The 16,723-nt window shown below is 39.0% G+C and overlaps 1 protein-coding gene across 6 annotated transcripts in view; it reads right to left on the bottom strand.

Moving 5' to 3' along the window:
• The window catches only part of dip2a (disco-interacting protein 2 homolog A), a 107,986-nt gene that overhangs the window by 64,749 nt on the left and 26,514 nt on the right, over positions 1–16,723 (bottom strand). The window contains exon 1 of one of the 6 annotated variants that reach the window (XM_047370983.1): positions 399–1,120. The exons of the other annotated variants lie outside the window; for them this stretch is intronic. The gene's annotated coding sequence lies outside the window, so the exon portion shown is untranslated. Of the gene's footprint in view, positions 1–398; positions 1,121–16,723 lie in introns of those variants that run through there. 6 annotated transcript variants of the gene reach the window in all.

Below are 16,723 nucleotides of genomic sequence, written 5' to 3'. Positions count from 1 at the left end.
TTTCAGTCGTCCAGTAACATGCTTACAACGCAGCTCTGACAGTGGAGACAGCTACCAGGATCAGTCCTCAGCGGCATAAAATTGTCCAGGCCTGTGCATCTCCACTGACGCTGTTTTTACTCTGGAGGCTGAGACTAAAGAACTAAAATATGCCCAACAATGTGGAAGCTTCAGGCTTCCATGAGAAACTTCTAACGTGTTACTTTTGACATCATCAGTCCTCCCAGAAAATGACAAAAACATCCAGTAGGATTAGTTCAGGACTCAATTTGAAAATAACGGCACTACAACATGTATTGAGACATCTATAAAAACAGTAAATTATAAGTAAGTTATGTTTCAGTTAACAGGAACACGATCTGAAAGTAATTGTTCAAAAAAAGTAGAAGTCATATCACCTGATTTTAGTCCGCTTTCCTAAGACAGAAGCATTTCCATTAACTCCATCTCCCACCTACTTGGCAGAGGCACCTTGCAGCAGCTCTAGCATGCACCTCAACGAACAGAAGCCCTGCATCCCTGTACTCAGAGACATGAGTCGGCTGCTGACCCATCCGAAGCTTCCAGATCTGTGGCTTCTGCTCGCCCCTCTGCGCGGTCTCAGAGGACATGAAGCAATTTATTGTCTTTTTTCGCTGGGTTATTACCATATGAATGGTCATGTTTCGCCGGCTTGACACAAGCTCAGCCATTAAGCTCCTTGCAGATACACACACACAAACATTTCTTTTTTTTTTGTTTTTTTGCTTTAGTGAGGCACAGCAGGGTGGGGTTTTTTTGTGTGCACAAACAAAACGCTGAACATCTACACACGGACATCATGGCATTTCAGTTAACGAATGCAATCACAGATACACTTAGTTAGAGTTAGGGATGTAATGTGGATGTGTTTGTCCTTATACAGTCATGTTTTTGGACTGTGGAAGGAAGACGGAGTACCCGGTGAGAACCCACGCATGCACGGGAAGAACATGCACACTCCATGCAGAAAGACCCCCAGCCGGGAGTCAAACCCAGGAACTTCTACCTGCTACCAACTGCTCCACCGTGCAGCCTTTAAATAATTGATTAAGGTAAATTCCTGGGTCACTAATCATGTCCTGTTTTTTCTAGCACCCAGAAATATTCTCATTTTGTATATGTGCCATTAGCAGCCTTTATCAGATAGTTGCAAGACAGGGAAACAGGGCAGAGACAAAAAGGGTATAATATGCAGCAAACCTTGGCAGGGAATGTAACACAGAAGAGCAACGTTGAGGCTTTTAGCGAGCACCTGGTGCCCCCAGTCTACCCACTGACACATACTCCACATACACCTTTTTGAAACATTAACATAGAGATCATCAAATATCTACTAGGCTGGGGCTCCTTTTTGGTTAATCTAACGATATTAAAAGAAAAATTGTGTGTCGACTGCAAGATATAAGGCTGGAAGTTTTCCAAATTAACAATTCCTTACTAGTCAAATATTACAGCCTCTAGTTGTTATTCTGCTATCAATAAATAAATCACATTACCCAATTTCAGTCATTTCACCTAAACCACAAGAACGTTTCTTTGTGTTTACTCCAAGATTTACTTTCTGCTGGACAGGACGACCACAAGCTTCACCTCATTTCACACGCCATCTGTTCCTCATTTACATCTCCTGTCCTCTAATCATAAAGCTATTATTCCAACAACTAGTAATATATACAAAAGGTGTCACAAACACTTATCTAAATGCAGATTTATTACCTAAATGTCAAAGTTTACACTTTCCCTGGTTTGTTTTTATGCTTCAACTTCCAAGCTGGCAATTAAACTCAACCCTTGTTTCATTTTTAAGTACAGTACAATGCTATGCAAAAGTACTCATACTCTTTGATTTTTGACGCTTTTTTAATGTCTGACACAGGTTGAAGGAGGTGCTCTAGTAAGAATAGACAAAATTAAACTTGTCTACATGCAAAACACTATGAATGGTAGAAAACAAACAACCTGAACACACCAACCCTACCATGAAACACGGTGGTGCTAACATCATACTGTGGGGATGCTTTTCTTCAGTATGGTTGTTGGGAAGGTGGATGAAGCAAAATATAGGGTGATGCTTGAGGAAAACATGTTAGATGCTACAAAACACTTGAGACCGGGGTGAAGGTTCACCTTTCAGCTGGACAATGACCTTAAAACATTCCGCCAGAGCTACAATGGAATAAAATGGTATATCTGTCCTGTCGGGCTGAGCTTGTACTATTTTTAAATAGTGAGCAAAAAAAGAAAACGAATGTGCAAAACTGGACATATCTCAAAAGACTTATAGCTCTAATTTCAGTCAAAGGTGGTTCTACATAATATCAAATGTGAATACAAATTCATGCCAGATTCTTCTTCTTTTGCTGCAACAGTGCTAAGTTTGAATCCCAGCCAGGATTCAAACTTCTGCATGGAGTTTGCATGATCTCTATGTGCATGCGTGGGTTCTCTCCAAGTTCGCCAGCTTCCTCCCACAGTCCAAAAACATGACTGTTTGGTTAATTGGTCTCTCTAAATTGCCCCTAGGTATGAATGGATGTTTGTCCCGTGTCTTAGTGTTGCCTGTGATGGGCAGGCAGGTGACCTGTCCAGGGTGCTTCCCACCTCTCGCCCAATGACCCAATGAATGAGATAAGCACCAGCTCCCCCATGACTCTGTACAGATAAGCAGGTATACACAATGGATGGATTTTTTTACTCAATTCAGAATTTTCTCTATTATACACTATTTGTATTGGTCAATCACATAGAATGTTATTAAATAAATTGAAGTTTGTGGTTGCAACTTGACAAAAACGTATATAAGTTCAAGAAAAAAACTGTACATATGTAACTATCCAGAGGATAAAAGTTTAATACTTGTACTGTTTATCGCTTTCTCTTTCCCCTCCTTTTGTCCTTCATTGTTTCACCTTCCCAAATTATTTCTTGGATCAGTCTCTCCTAAATACTTTACATATTGTCCTGTATACCTTCTATTTCTCATCTATAATATTGCATGGTGGCTTTCTTTACTTCCTTTACAACAGAACCAGCTGAACTTTGCTCCTCTGGCTGCTCCCAATTAATTAGAATGGGCAGCAATGGTGCTCTCAAGGTCAGACTTGAGCCTTTAAAATTCTAACAACACGAATCATCAATGTTCCAGCCGATGTTTACAAGCCTATGAGTTGGCAGGAAAACATCTGGTCGCCCTCGGAGAATAGCAAAAGATTTTTTCTCTATACTGTACATTTACAGTAAGTACATTTTGGTTTTATATCAGCCAGGTGCTGAGTTCTTTAAACAAGTTGGAAAGTGAGAGTAAAGTATCTCACACAAGCACAGCACACCGTTGGCACACCTACATTCAAACGTAACCAAATTAGAGGGCAACCTCAGTCACCTACCTACGTACTCAGTGAGCTGAACATTAATGAGAGCAGAGGCTGTGAGAAGACAGCCCAGCTGGAGCACATGTGCACAGCTCCTGTTCTAATGAGTCCATTAGTCAGAGGCAAAACGGCCACAAATGCTACCGCACACAGGCTGCTGTACTCATGTTTAATGCGCACATTTTAACACATTCACATGCTCTGCTCCTCAGACACAGTCGGACCTACAGTAACATGGAACATCAGATGTGCTCTGATGAACGGATGTGGCACTCAGCCTGAAAACAGAGAGGGCAGCGTTCCTGTCAGACGGGTTTATCGTGTTACATGATATCATCATGCATGCCGAGTTAAACACTGGTTGGGCTTTTGACCAATCTGTCCAACAGAGGGCGCTGGAGAGGTGTGCAGCTTGAAGCTCTAACACTATCACTGGCCGATTTTTATTTACCAAGTTTCTTCATCAATATCTTTTCTCCGCTTTTTATCATAGCAATGAGTTTTTATGCCAACTGCAAACTGAGCAACCTTTTTTTCTTTTTGTTGTCTTTATGAGTTCATTATCCTTAATTTTGTGATCGCATCTAATTTCACGTTTGCTCTCCGAGTTAAAAATAAAAAAGCATTTCTCAGTTGCTGGAGACTAACTCTGAAACTGATGGATAATAACCCATTAGACCATTTTTTCTGCCTGTTAACAGCATATTTCTACTATAGCCTGGGGCAGATTTGGTCTCATTAATGAGGGTCTGAGATACAAGGTGCAGAATCCAAGCTCTGCAGCTTGCAGACAGACACAGAAAGGCTGGGCTGTATCACAGCATGTGAGTAAACCTGGTTTTTGAGAATCTGTCCATGAATCTGTGTGAAATGGCAGGACTTGGCCAGTGCTTATCGATCACAAAGGTTTGGCCTGTGTGTTTCCTAATGAGTGCGCTTTTAATGATGCTGAGCTCTGTGTAATCTGCTCTACTCAGCAAAGGACAACAGTGGGAAAAAAAGCAATCACTTTAACCCAGCTGCAGAAGCAAAGAGCGGCTCTTACAGTAAATAACAGCCTCTTGCCATGGACAGTAGTTGTAGCCGGGATCTGTGTGTCTACAGCTGGGTTGCACTTAAGTATTATAACAGTCTATTATTTCAAAGATATAATGGGTTAATGGCTCAGTAATCCGCAGAACGCACAGGGTATATAATTTTGTGCAAAGGTGAGCTACCAGCTAAAACTACACTACGATCATTGAGGATTTTATTCTGTTTTAGCATATTCAATTGAAAACATTTTAAAAGACTACCACGGATGATTATAAATGGTTGAGATGCACCAATTAGAATTTTTTGTTTCTGATTTCCATATTCAGTTTGTCATTATTTTTTACCTTCTGATACCTTTATAAGCCAATTCCATTTTCTCCTTAAGAACTAGTGTGATACAAGAAGACCATTCAAAAATGGTTGTTTTTGGCTTTTCTGTATAAGCAGTCATTAATGATTCGGAGTAGAAGCAATGTCATGCTATGTGTAAATCACTTTTTATGGTTTCTAAACAAAAACAACATAATTCGAAGGTCACATTTAAACTATAGCTTTATATATATATATATATATATATATATATATATATATATATATATATATCAGCAATTAGCATGGTATGTATTCCTAACTGTAAACATGAGTATCCATGTGTATTCCTGGAAAGTATAGATCCTTACCTTAACTTTGAGCTTCCCAAATAGGCTGCCAACATTCCCATATCCGTCATGTTTCATAAGAGTTTGAAAGCTCAAAAAGACGCAACAGGGCAACTAGTAGACTTCTTGTTACCTGTTAAAAATTGTAGTCTCTCTCACTTTCTTGCAACCCAAATGAACCACAGACATGTCTTAAAATACAGTTAAATAACTTTTTTAATCTCTGTGCTTTCTCTGAAATCATTGAAGGCTTTCTACACATCTTTAGCAGTGGTGCCAATACGTCTAGAGGTTGCTGTATGAAAACATCCCATTATAGTTTTTATTGCATATTATAGATTTAAAACTGTGCTTAATGTTTTTATATTTATATATACACAGATTTATAAAGCTAACATTTCCTTTTATTGATCAAAACAAAAATCCTGTCCACCTCTCAAAACGGGAGCAGTTGCTGATGCAGTTAGTTAAGCAGTTCTCAAGAAATAAGCCATATCTCTTTATACGCTACCAGGGTGCTGGGAATGCAGATGTGAAGCAGTGAGAACAGAAGGAGGGGTGGAAAAGAGGGAGGTGAGGAGGTAAGGGGAGTTTTGTAAGAGGGTGGCAGGGGAGGGTTGTAAAGGTGAGTGACAGATGTCTTCACATTGCTGTATCTACGTGAGGGCAATGCCAGCCTGTGACCGATCCTCAAAGACATTTTTAATGGTTATGCCACTGCAGAGCTTCCTTCTTGCAGTTTTCCTTCTACGTCTGAGACTGAAGGTCACCGCTAACTTAGTGTGGAAAAGAGCACTCTACCTCAGTGGATCTGTGAGAAGGTTTACTCACATATTTCTGAGTGTTTCAATGCTGTCATCAGTGAACCAGTGCACGGCAGACAAATGGACAAAATTACATACAGTTAAGAGCAACAGTGTGCAATTACTGTACCAGTTTATCGTCTATTTTGGGTTATGCTTAAAAAGGAAATTAGTTTTTTGTTGTTTTTTTTTAAATGAAAAACCGGTTTGTTAAAGCCATCTATTTTGGCTTCTGAGTGGTTCCACTTGTTTGAACTTGAGGAAGGTTTGACAAAGACGACCGAGTAGCAGAACAGGAAATTTGATAATAGTGTCATGTCATAGTAAACACCCATGGTCTAGTCTTTCAAATGAGGGATTAAAATAGATGTCTTTCAAAGCTTTTGTGTAAACATTGTGGTTTGACAGCAGTCTTTATGGTGTTTCCTTAAAAAGGAGGCACGTCTAAGAAAAAATAAGATGGAAAGTTAGAAACAGAAAGAATTATTTTATATGTCACTTCCTTGTTTGCACTTCACCAACTTTTGTTTGTACATCTATTTACACACGATAAGAGTCCCTAATATGGATATTCACCTTTCCCAGCTTCGTTTGTTATCAGATAAAGTGCAGTGTTTGGAAATGTTCTTGATACTTTTGCAAGGCACTGTATGACATACTGCCTATTTGGATCTGGACTCTTTTAGGCACTTTATCAGATAAAGTGCAGAGGGGTTTCACTCAGTTCTAGTCACTCCCTTGAGGGCACCGGGCCTTGGCATTAAGCCCACCAGCCTGCCTGGGTAAACCACTGTAACAAGAGGGGCAGACATGCCTTTGATGTCTCTGGACTGGTGGGAGGCATGTAAAGAAAGATGCTGGTGAGACTAAAAAGGGAAGGAGTGAGGGAAAGTGAAGGTGATAAGGGAGAGACAGAGAAAGACAAAGAGAAGAAGGGGGATGGGGGGCTATATTGATTGAACAACAGAAAGAGGAGCAAATAGAAATAAAGGAAGGGAGGGATTTAGAAGGTAGGGAGGAAAAACAGGAGGGTGCACGCACTTTGAAGTTATGAGCTGAGCACAGATCTGTCTCCCTTAAGTAACAGCAGGGGAGGGTTGGAGCCTGAAATCATAAGGAGTGGATCATTAAAGGGAAAAAGAGAGAGCTGATGGATTGGGATGTTGGACGAGAATTATAGTGGACCTCTGTACTCTCATTTCTCATTTGTTTTGGCCCAAAAAAATATACAGAACTGAAAAAAAACTGGAGCAAAGTCAAAGCTAAGCCTACTTCTTTGAGGTGTTTTCTGTCATTCAGCTGCTTGACCATCTGCATTACTGCTGCTCTCTTTTTGTTGTTTTATTTCCTGTAAAAGGACCTCTCCACTGCATTTTGCCAGACCAGACATGGTTAGTTAAAGGCTTTCAGAAACAGCGGTGCTTGTCCCCTGCTGTCCAACTTTGTCCCTTACAAGCAAAGGTCACCATGGTGGCAGAAGTGTTCTTATGTCTTCTGACATGCAAAGACAGAGTACTACTTAAGTTAAAAACTGAGCTAGAGTACCTTGCAAAACTATTCACACCTCTTGAACATTTCTGCAAAGCTACAACCACAACCTTTAATCTATTCTATAAAGATGTTATGCAATGGAGCAAAACAAATTTAAAAGGGCGGTGTGTATTGGTGTTCATCCCCCCAAATCAACACTTTGTTGAACCACCTTGCTCATTGGTCCATTGGGGTTCGTTTGTACCAGCATTGAACACCTAGATACTAAACATTTTGCCCATTCTTCTTTGCAAAACAGCTTCAGCTCAGTCAGATTGGATAGAGATCAATTTTTAAACCTTGCCACAATTTCTCAACTGGATTTAGTTTTGGACTTTGACTATGCTGTTCTAACACAAGCTTTGATCTAAACAATTCTTTCGCAGCTCTAGCTGTGTGCTTAGGGACATTGTCTTGCTGGAAGGTGCACTTTGGCCCCAGTCTCAAGCCTTTTTCAGCCCCTAGCAGGTTTTTTTCAGGATTGCCCTGTTCCATCAACTCTGACCACCATCCCTGTTCTTGCCGATGGGGAGCATTCCCCAAAGGATATTGTCAGCACCGTGTTTTAGGCATGGTTTGGTCATGGTGATGTACAGGGTGAGTTATTTTCCACACATATTATTTTGCATGTTTAATAAAAAGTGATATTTTTCCCCTACATAGCTTGTGGCAAACAGGTCCTTTTATGGCTTTGTATTAACAATAATGTTCTTCAGCCTGCTCCTCATAACGATAAGATTTGTGGAGGTTAGCTGTCCTGTAGACAGATTCTCCCACCTGAGCTGTGGTTCTCTGCAGCTTGTGAGGAGTTTACCTTGGGCCTAAGTGAGAGACTTCTGCATGACAACATTAGCATTTTTTTTTTATGCAATGGCTGGGATGCTTGTTTGATACTGGGGACTGGATTCGTTATCCCTCATTGGGACATTTAAATAAGAGAAGATGCCCTGCAAAAGTAAAAATTTATCATTTTCCTCTTCGGTATTATGAACTACATTGTGTTGGTCTATCACATTAAATCCCACTAAGATACATTGAAATTTGTGGTTTTAACAAACAAAATGTGACATAGCTCAAGAGGTATACATACTTTTACATAGTACTTCTTACATTTAAACTCCAGGAAAACTGTCTTAGAAATATGGAAGAGAAGGGATGTGCTTCATTGTGTTACAGGATGCCACAACAAGCAAATGAACAAAAGTGCGAGAAGCCCTGACAGATAATGTGATGGAAAATGACCTGGAAGGAGGAGCGAACACACAACACCTAATAGGACGGAGAGAGCACTTTATCATCCCTTCACACTCCCCGGCCTTCTTCACAGCTGCCAGGGTCTTCCTGCTCCATTGTGAAAAGCTCGGCCTGTATGTGTACAGGAAGTGGGCTCTTTTGTTTCCTCTCTCCTTCCTGATGGTGTCGAGCACAGCGAAGGGAGGAAAGACTGTGGATCTGGGAGGGAAGGACAACACACGGCGTGTTTGCAAGTAACCAGGAAGGATCTATTAGAGCAAACCCGTTTGGTTTTAAAAACACAGAAGTGGAATGAGGGGCGTCCCTTAAAAAATGCCATATAAAGAAGGGGGGTAGATTTAAAAGATGCACAGATGGGATACATGCGTTTAGTGCAGGCACGCATTCAGAGAAAATACCAAACATTAACCCTCCTCTGATTAGACACCTGATCCCTGACGATTATCTGATCAGTTTATTGACTCTTTAGGGAATGAACTCAATCATGAGTGGCAGACGTTTAACAACAACATATGTCATGTCAGCCAACACCATTTAATGTTCTTTATAGTTTCACACATACACAATCAGTGGTGGAAATGTGGAGCTCTTTCTAGCTTCAGATCTCTAATCTCTGCTCCATGACTGACAAAACAGGGAGTTTAAAAAGTCGTTTCATGAAAAAAAAAATAAATAAAACAATGTTTTCACCTTTCTCTCACTGGAAAGTTAAATGAATTGTTATGGGTTCAGATCTTGTTTGGTAGACCAGGATAACTTTTTTTCCATATTTTAATTATTAATCTGTGAAAACCAAAAATAACTATGAGGTTCCCAAGGGTCTATTCTTGGGCCACCTTAATATCTATATGATTTCCTATGTTCAGATTACGACAACTTCTCTCATTAAATGTATACTGATGACACATAACGTTATATCTCTGTCACTGAATGACCACAGTATACTGCAGTCACTTAGTCAGCGCGTTCATAATATCCATTACTGCATGATTCAGAAGTTTAAGACAGACGTCATTGATTTTGGTCCCAAAAATGTAAGGATGGAGAACAGCTCTCAGCTAGATTCAATAGGATCACCGATGACAGAACTTTCAAGGAACATTGGAGTTGTTTTGGACTGAGACCTAAATAATCTATAACTAAATCAGTTTAATATCATCTTGAAAACGTTGCCAGAATAACTGGTTTCCTGTCAAAACAGGATGCAAAAAAACTTGATTGTTGTAACTGTGTTATTACAAGTCTCTGTAAAAAATAAAAATCAATCAGGCAACTGCAGCTCATTCAAACTGCTGATGCCAGAGTCCTAACCAACACCAGGGAAATGCATCATATTATATCATTTCCTAAATCACTGCAATGGCTCCCTGTTTGTCAAAGGATAGAGATAGATTTTACTCGGTGTCCCCATAACAAGAACTTAACAAGGTGAGGCAGGATTTAATTTCAATGCTCCTCAGCTCTGGGACAAACTCCCTGAAAACTTGAGTGGTACAGAAATTGTTGGCTCCTTTAAATCAGCACCGAAACGTTTCTTTACAGAAGCTTTGGAATCTCTCAGTCTTCCTAATTACTGGTGAGTGACTGAAGCAAAAGATTGAAGATTAACTTTACATTTGCATTTTATGCAATGCTTTTAAGGGATTGTCATACTGAGCTATCTTTTTAAGCAGAGGTGAAAGATTTTTGTAATTTTAACACCTTTTCTTTTATTTCCTGGAAAGGACTTTGAATTGCCATGTGTACGAATGGTATAAATAACCTGCAGCATATAATGCATCAGTTGGGAACCCTTGAAGCAGTTTTCAGATTTGCATCTAGGAGTAACACACAAACATTTTCCAAAACCGCCTCTATAATCAAAATTTCCCCCGTTCCGACAACAGAAGAGACTGGTTCAAATGGTCAGATGGGTCAATGAAAGAAGCAGCACAGAGGCAGGGAAGATAGGGAAGCGTGGAGCTCAGAGAGAGAGCGAGAGAGCCAGCAGCTGCTGTGAAGATTAATTTAAGGAGAGCCGAGTAACGACAGCCGGGCATCATCCAATCAGACCCTTGTTGCACATGGCTGCTAGAGCAGGGACAGAGTGTGTTTCAGTTTGCATAGTAAGTTCTCTGAGGACAGAAACAAAAAAAACAACAACAAAAAAAGAGGGACATAAGAGGCAGTGAGAGGAAACCGTCAGTGTGATGTTGTTCTGTCAGATAACTGTGTGAGTTCGAGGATCTGTCACATCAAAGAGCAGCAATGAAGGAGGACATAGAGAGAGGCACTAAGTCCTAAATACAGCAATGTTTAAAAAGAAAAACACATAAGATGGGTTCTCTGTCAGTTTCAGCTGATTATTCTGGATTAAGAAGTTTAAAACTGAAGTTATTCTGAAGTTTGGAAATCCCCTAAAAGTAGAGCTCATGTTACAACAGACCTCCATGTATTTAACTGGGATTTTATGTGCGACAGATAGCACAAAATAGTCCAGTGGAAAGAAAAGGATGCATAGCTTTTAATATTTTCAAATAAAAGTAAAAACCTAAGAGGTATCCTTGTGCTAGGTATTTGTAGTTACCCAAATGAGTAAACTGTGGAACAACCTATGACTGCAATACAGCTGTTTAGGATTTTTCCTTATTAGCTTCATTAGCTAAGATTTGTACCCATTCTAATTTGCAACTAACCTCAACGTTTAGGGTTCCTTGGCTGTGAAACTCCACCCAGGTCTCAAGTCTGCAGCATCTAACAGGTTTGCCTCCAGGATTGTCCTGAGTTTAACTCCATCCATTTTCCATCTGGCCTTATCAGCTGCTCTTAAAAAATGGTCCCTACAACACGAGGCTGTCATGGCCATGTTTCCCATTGAGTACGGTGTTTTCAGGGTGATGTGTATTTGTGCACTTTTGCATGGAGTCAAAATGTCGTCTCATTTCACCAGAGAACCTTCTTCTACACTTGCTCAGTATAAACAAGACAGATGAAGAAAGACATTTTTGAAAGAAAGACATTAATCTTTAGGCTTTCTTCCTTCTACTTCAAAAATACGTGCTACACTGTGTTATTCAATTATATGAAATCCCGATGAAGTACATGAAAGTTTGATTTTGTAATATGACAGACTTAAAAAATTTTCAAGGGGTATAAATAATTTTGGAAAGCATTGTACTGCCTGATGTTGAGTTCTTGTTTTACTTGAGGTCTTACCTGTATTCCAATATTGACTCATTTCAAATTCCTACATAAAAGCTCTTTGGTATAAATAATGTTTTAAATGTTTAAAAATTAAACAAACATTGACCATAAAAGGAAAATAAGTGCTATTGATCAATTTTCCCTAGAAAGTAAAATTTATCAGCTTTGGTGCATTTCATCAACCCTTTTCAAAAGTACTTGTCCTGCTGATCATCAGTCAGAGAAAAGTCAGTCGAGAGAAAACAGTCCAGTTTTGATTGGCTGATTATTTATTTTATTACTTCATAAACATTGTATGAAGTAGATTATATGACTTCCCTAATATCTGAAAACTAGTAGATCTTAAATCATTTCAAGGGACACAGTAATACTCTCAATAAGACACTCCTATCATTGTCTGCATTACAATGCATGCAGTACATGTGCTATGTTTGATTGTCCTAGAAATCCAATGAGATTGGCAATAATCAGTAACATACAGCAATTACTTGATGAAGCTACTAGTCAGGTACAACATAAATCGCCTCAGATCACACTTATACTTTCTACTTTTAACAAAACTCGTCAAAATTGTCAAGATTGTGTAAGGTATCTGTATGTTTCTCCTTTAGATGAAATACTTGACACTTCCTGCTTAGTTTCAAACACTACATTAGTGCAAGTAAATGTATCACAAGTGCTCCGACCAGTCTAAAATGAGGACTTCCTTACTAACAATACAAAACAATTTCTATTTTGAATCTGTAACTGGTCAGTGATTGCACTCTTCAAAATGGGAAACACAAAAGTACAATCTTCAGCAAAGACTGTCATCTGGCTGACCAAGTCTTCATAAAAGTGTTTTACATTTTTTTAATCAGGCGTGCCAATAATTGTTGAGGGCGCTGTAAATCCACTGACCAATTCACTCAAAGAAACATCAATATTATACTTAAATGTTGTTTTTTAGCAAGTGAAATGTTCAGGTTTGTGTTAGGCTCAAAAACAAACACAACCCTAACCTGCATGACGATCTCCCTGGACTGTGTACATGTGTGTTCATGTCAGTACATGTGCTCATACTCCAAGCTGAGGCAGAAGAGTTTAATGATGAGGAGGCTGCAGGTTAGACCCACTCAGGAGACAGCTGGGGTCTTCACCTCTTGGCTATCAAAACCATTCATTGAAGTTTAATGGAGAGTGATAATATAGGCAACTAATCTGAGGAGCTGACAGGAGGTCAAGTGATCCTGATTGACTCGGGGTCAATGTGAGAAGAAAAACAGGGAGCCTGTGTGGGTGTGTGTGATGTGGGAAACACCATAAAGGCGAGGACAGAAGCACTTTGTAAATGATATCCCAGCAGAAGAGGAAAATGATCTGTAACAAAGTAAAAGCAGATCAGATACTAATGTGGCGAGTGCTGATAAAGCATGCCATTGAATATAAAAGACAACAGTCAGCTTTAGTTTACAAAAAATGCAGATGAAAAATAATTACACATATAGCAGTATCAAATACATCTCTGAGGATATGTGAGTCTTTGCCCACAAGCACAACCCATTCTGACAGCACTGACTTGGGAAACTAACCATACTGCACATCTCCACTCTTTGTAAGCTTAATTTAATCCTCAGTCCCCTACCTCTCTTTGTCCTGTTTACTGTCTTTAAATCTCTTTTTCTCTACTTGACAAGGGACACAGAATAAGTACATTTTGGTACGCAGATTCATTATCTTAATTTTAGTCAAGTCATTTTCACTATATTCTAACCGCATTGCATCTATTTTCCAGTCAAATTAACTGCATCGATCAAGCTACTTGCCTGGCTGGCTTAATACTAATAGTTAATTACATTTGATGACAGATGTCAACTACTTGTATATCTGACAAATTAATTTATTCTTCTATATTATTAAATAAGATTAAGTCCAGCTAACACAATGTTCTTAAAGTAGGTCTTTACAAACACACCTAAAACTGCAGTGTTCGTTTCTGTCAGGGCAGTTCAGAAGGATTTTAAGGACACCAACGTGTTCTCATTTTGGAGCTGTGTGGAGGGTTCCTGTGAGATAAGCAAAGCTAACCGCTGCTCAGAACAGCCACAAGAAAAGCAAAGCTTTTTGCCATCTAAAACAACTCAAACCTTGAAGTTTTTATTGCAGTTTGAGGGAAGCCTATGTTATGGATTTTTCCATGTCGTCATTTTCCATAACAGTGTTAGATGAACTGGTAAAGGTCCAGAGGACTCCATTACAACACAGATTTTTTTGAGTTGAGTTAAAAGCAATTAGATGCAAAAGAAATGTGAAAAAAAAAACTGTTGTGTTGGCCGGAGCTTTCTCTTGAAGTAAAGAGAATCGAGTGAGGTAGCACTCCTCACCTGTTGCTGCACACTGCCTGTCAGCTGTGTAAAAGAAAGCCACAGTACATTTCTCTAATTTACAAGAATGAAAAAAATGTATCTGTTGGGACATATGTTCAGTCACAATAAACAAACAGTCACAACATAGAAACTAACAGAGCACCACCCATAACTAACACCAATTAAGCTAACAGTGCTGCATGTTCTACCTAATCAAATAGCTCAACTAATAAACACGCTAAAATGAACTTGCTATACTTGTTTTTGTCTATAAACTCCAAAAAGGGATCATATTCTGTGCAGCAAGAATATGAAACCAATTCATTTCTATAATTAATTTTTTACCAAATAATCAATATGTCAGGTTGTTTTAGTAGCTGTAGAAATATTTTTTATTTTTCCAGTTAAAAGAAAAGGGAAGACACTGACAACTCTAAGCTCTTTCACAACCCCACCTAAATACTTTAAACATCTTTTAAACCTAAAACCCAAAACATTTCTCTACACACTCCATTGTAGTTGTGATCTTTCTAAATGTATCAAACATATTTTTACACTATTGACTCCAGACTGTAAATTCCCAGAAGTGCAGGATTGCCAGCTGAGTCCTGGAGCTGAAATCTATAACCCGTGTGAACTGACAGTGCAGGGTGTGGGAGTTAATCAGCAGTTGTTAAAATGAGGAAATCCTCCGATTTCCCAGCTGCCACCTGTTAGTCCACCTGACACCTGCACCGCTGGCTATGTCTCTCTGATTTCTGCCTAAACACACACATGATTTGGAGCACGCCTGTACAAAGGTCTATCCCGTATGGCAGCCTGTTTGCATATTAAACACATAGTGGGAAAGAAATACAAATAGTTTAATACACATGTACAAAGACTTTGAGCAAAGTAGCTGTCTGAACATGCTGTTAACCATGCAACACTTCAGCATTAAAAGGGATATAAAGCAAGATTACTAAATGAACACTTTAATAGACCAACACTCTTTGGGACTCTTTAGGACCTCACACACTGCAACAACTTCTATGTGACCCTAATATCTGCATGCATGACAAAAAATTGATTTTAGAAAGAGAAAGTGCAAAAATTTCAGGTAAATTTGAAATAGACACTTCTGTTTGTAGCAATACAATGATATCAAGCACATCATAGCTCTTTCAACAAAGAGGACAAACTCATTCATGCCCTGTGTACAGTCATGTTCAAAAAAATTTGAATATATCTTCCAATGAGGAATATTTGTCAGATTAAGATTATTTTTTGAAAATAATCTTTAAGCAGATATAAAACATACCTTTCAAAAAGCCCACATTTCTGTATTAAAGTTGTTTTTATTGGTCGGATGTAATATTCTAATCCTAAATGTCGTGTTTTCATTAGGCTGTAAGCATAAAATCATAATTAGCAGAAATAAAGGCTTGAAAACAGGAGTTATTGTGCAGTTAGTCAATATGTGTTTCACTTAATGAGCCAAGTTACTGAAATAAACTGAACTTTTTGACAGTACACTAATTTACAGAATGGGTCTGTACATCTGGGCAGATCTCCAGATGTACACAACTGAAAGGCTACATTTAAGGTAAACACCCATTCTCTCACCTTCTGTAACTCCCAAATACACATACCTAAAAAGTCCTAGTCCTTTGTTTCAGGTTTTCAAAATACATCCTGCACTAATCCTAATGTAGAACAATAACTCACAACCCATTTCCTTTCTTACACATTACATGAGCACTGTGTGCCATTTTTACATTGTAGCTATTCACTGACTCAGAATATCTGTGGTTTGAGCGTGTGAATCTGCAAAAGCCACATGCTTCTGCTGAAGTCTTTAAATCTGATTATTTAGAAAGTAAAATCACCAGAGTTGGAGTAGTTTAGTCTTATTTGTTGCTAAACACTAAAGTGCTTTGCAAAAGTATTCCAACTCCTTAAACATTTACATTTTGTAACATTACAACCACAACATACCCTTTTACTCTGATACCCCTAAATAAAACCAAGTGCAACTCACTGCATTCAGTAATCCAACAATTAGCAAACACAGCCCTTTAATGTGAATTAATGTGTGATTTAATCTTAGTATAAACACAGCTGTTCTGGGGACACCTTAGAGGTTTTTTAGAGAACATTGCTAAACAAACACCCATAGAAAGACCAGGAAACACAACAGACAGGTCAGTGCTCATAAAGCACTGCTCGATGCATCATCTGAAAACAGAATAGTATGGCACAACTGAAAACCTATGAAGACACAGCCATCCACCGAAACTGCCAGGCTAGGAGAACAACAATTTAGTGACCCATGGTGACTCTGGAGGAGCTGCAGACATCCATCTCAGGTGGGACAAAATACTGACATGGCAATTAGTAGTTGTGCACTCCACAAACCTGGTCTTTAGTGAAGAGAGGCAAGAGGGAAGCTATTTTTGAAAGAAACCCATCAGAAGTGTCTTTTGGAATTTGCAACCAGCTATGATATAGACACATAAAACATGTGGAAGATGGTTCTCTGG

The sequence above is a fragment of the Girardinichthys multiradiatus genome, chromosome 7 (assembly GCF_021462225.1).
Source record: "Girardinichthys multiradiatus isolate DD_20200921_A chromosome 7, DD_fGirMul_XY1, whole genome shotgun sequence".
Lineage (NCBI taxonomy): Eukaryota > Metazoa > Chordata > Actinopteri > Cyprinodontiformes > Goodeidae > Girardinichthys > Girardinichthys multiradiatus.
This window is presented reverse-complemented; position numbering and strand designations above follow the sequence as displayed.